Source organism: Lethenteron reissneri, chromosome 65, assembly GCF_015708825.2.
Source record: "Lethenteron reissneri isolate LAM-NWPU_2019-01 chromosome 65, ASM1570882v1, whole genome shotgun sequence".
NCBI classification, from domain to species: domain Eukaryota; kingdom Metazoa; phylum Chordata; class Hyperoartia; order Petromyzontiformes; family Petromyzontidae; genus Lethenteron; species Lethenteron reissneri.
The window spans coordinates 11852950-11856398 of NC_083843.1; positions in this window are offsets into that span (position 1 = coordinate 11852950).

Below are 3449 nucleotides of genomic sequence, written 5' to 3' on the forward strand. Positions count from 1 at the left end.
CCCTCAGATGTTGCGAAATCCTTAACGATCCACACGTGGCACAAAACCCCTCCTCCTCCTCCCCCCCTACGTCGGCAGAAAACCCCCTTGGCGGAGGATCTGAAACGGGGCATGGAACGAGACATCGACGCGCCCTGCTCGTAGACCTTTTACATCATCGTCATCATAGCCAGGAAGACTGTAACTGGTTAACTGGAAGGATCATGAGGTCAACCCCTTCATAGAAGCAGTGGCACAGCGCAATGGGCGAGCATGGAGCATTTGAGACGTAATATTTTGGGAAAAGGAGTTTAGGGGAGTTCGAGAGCAGGTGGGCCACTTTTGTACAGAGTTTTAAATGGGCCGGTCAGAATAGCGGGGCCTGGTAAAAGAGGGTTGGATAGCCCCTGGGTGTTTGAGCTGGAGCAATTTCTTTTTTATTTATTATAGATTTATACTTTAAATTGTTATCTGTATTGTATTATGATTGTTATTGGGATCAAACATCGAAATGGAATTCTTTACACTTTTTGTACGCAGCATGGACGGACGGGTTGTGCTTTTTTTTCGTGGGATTTTATTGTTTACGTATGTGATGTTTAGATTTGTGTACAATTAATTTTAGGTGTATCTTGTAATTTTATTGTTTGTTGCGGTTGAACCAAAATCAAGAGCCCAATGGCTCACAGGGTAAAGCCTAATAAATGAAACTGAAACTGAATGTTTATAGGGTACGTTTAACTTATTTCGCGACGCACGCAGTGAATCGTGGCAGTGTTGAGTCTATGTGCAGTGATGAATTTATGAGTAGTGTTAGTCTATGGGCAGTGTTGAATCAATATTGGGACTGTTAGTCTATGGGCAGTGTTGAATCAATATTGGGACTGTTAGTCTATGGGCAGTGTTGAATCAATATTGGGAGTGTTAGTCTATGTGCAGTGTTGAATCTATATACAGCGAGGGAAAAAAGTATTTGATCCTCTGCTGATTTTATACGTTTGCCCACTGACAAAGAAATGATCAGTCTATAATTTTAATGGTAGTTTTATTTGAACAGTGAGAGACAGAATAACAACAACACAATCCAGAAAAACGCATGTCAAAAATGTTATAAGTTGATTTGCATTTTAATGAGGGAAATAAGTATTTGACCCCCTCTCAATCAGAACCTTCATCGGTGCTGCGACTCGTTACTATCAGCACTTGCTCCCTACAAGTCTGTTAACGACTAGACGGGACATAATTGTCTTTTGTGTATGTGTGTTTTGTGTCTGTGTGTATCCTTGTATTTGTGTATGTGTGTAACTTTGTGTCTGTGTGTGTCTTTGTCTCTGGGTGTAACTGTGCGTGTCTTTGTGTCTCTGTGTATCTGTGTCTTTGTGTCTCTGTGTATCTGTGTCTTTGTGTCTCTGTGTATCTGTGTGTGTCGTTGCGTATGTGTGTCTGCGCACGAACATCACTTGCACCGTACGAGTCTGTATAAGGTGACACGTGAGATCTTTGTCGCAGCCATAACATGTGATGTGAAGTTACCCATCACGTCTGCTTATTTTGTTGTGAATCAACTCCACGCCTATGTATTCGTCCGTCTGCCTGTTTGTCTGCCTGTTTGTCTGTCCGTGGAAAACATTCTGAAATATCAACTCGTACTTTGTAGAGTTGTGTTTGTTGTTGTCATACTCTACCACAACAGTGACACCGGTCAGGGATTTGGGCAACTCCAGTTGGGGTGTCTCTGTTCTCTTTAAAAAAAAAATTCAGAAAAGTCTATTAGTTTATTTTTGTCATTATTTAAACAAGATCAATGATAAACCTATTTAGCGTGTTTGTGTTCAGTGTTGTTGTCCTTCCGCACCCACCGATTAGCCACGGTTGGCTAAGTACGGTGCCAAAATTAGTACGTAGCGTAATAGTGCCGGCTGGTGAACAGCAGCGGCAAATGTGGTGGACAGACTGCACACACGCCAATTGAGAGGCGTGCACGGTGCGGTATTTGATTGTCAGCCAACACCAGAGGTGGGACAAAGTCATTGTTATGCAAGTCCAAGTCGAGTCTGAAGTCATCAAATTCATGACTCGAGTCTGACTCGAGTCCAAGTCACATGACTCGAGTCCACACCTCAGAGGTGGGACAAAGTCATTGTTATGCAAGTCCAAGTCGAGTCTGAAGTCATCAAATTCATGACTCGAGTCTGACTCGAGTCCAAGTCACATGACTCGAGTCCACACTCAGAGGTGGGACAAAGTCATTGTTATGCAAGTCCAAGTCGAGTCTGAAGTCATCAAATTCATGACTCGAGTCTGACTCGAGTCCAAGTCACATGACTCGAATCCACACCTCAGAGGTGGGACAAAGTCATTGTTATGCAAGTCCAAGTCGAGTCTGAGGTCATCAAATTCATGACTCGAGTCTGACTCGAGTCCAAGTCACATGACTCGAGTCCACACCTCAGAGGTGGGACAAAGTCATTGTTATGCAAGTCCAAGTCGAGTCTGAAGTCATCAAATTCATGACTCGAGTCTGACTCGAGTCCAAGTCACATGACTCGAGTCCACACCTCAGAGGTGGGACAAAGTCATTGTTATGCAAGTCCAAGTCGAGTCTGAAGTCATCAAATTCATGACTCGAGTCTGACTCGAGTCCAAGTCACATGACTCGAGTCCACACCTCTGGCCAACACTGGTAAAAACAACATGGGCATTTTCGTTCTCTTCTATCATGTGCACCAACAGGTGCCTGTGCACAAACATGTACACGTGCACCTCGTGCCTCTTTTAGCCCCCCCCCCCACCCCTCCCAATACGTTCCATTCATTGGCTACCACATTCTGATAAGCCCTCCCCCCCCTCCCCCTTAACTGGTATTTAAGAGCTTGCATCTTGAATCCCTGCCTCACTTGATACAGCAAATCTGGCTGTGACGGTCCCATCTGATGACGGAGACTTGTGTTGCCTCCGAAACGTCGTCCATTATTATTATTTTATTTTTATTTTAACTTTTCTTCATAATCAACGATTTTTGGGTTTAGATCGCGTTTATTTATAATGTGTCGTAACCCTCCACCACCCGACACGGCCAATCAGTAAAAATGTGTCACGTTGACAAAGACAAATAGTTCACTGCTTTAGCCCACACATTTTTTACTGATTGGCCGTGTCGGGTGGTGGAGGGTTACGACACATTTATAAATAAACGCGATCTAAACCCAAAAATCGTTGATTATGAATAACATTGGTCGCGAAAGCCTACGTGTTTACTTTTATTATTTAAAATTCATTTTTTTACCTACGTGACTTTACCGAAAAAAACTAAGAGTATGAATCCTTGCAGTCACGAAAGCTTCAAATCTAGAAGTCAGAGTAGTGATACTAGTAATAGTAGTAATACTAGTAGTAGTAGTGATACTAGTGATTTTTATTATTTATTTTTATAAATTTTAATTTCATTTTTTACTGACGTGACTTTACCG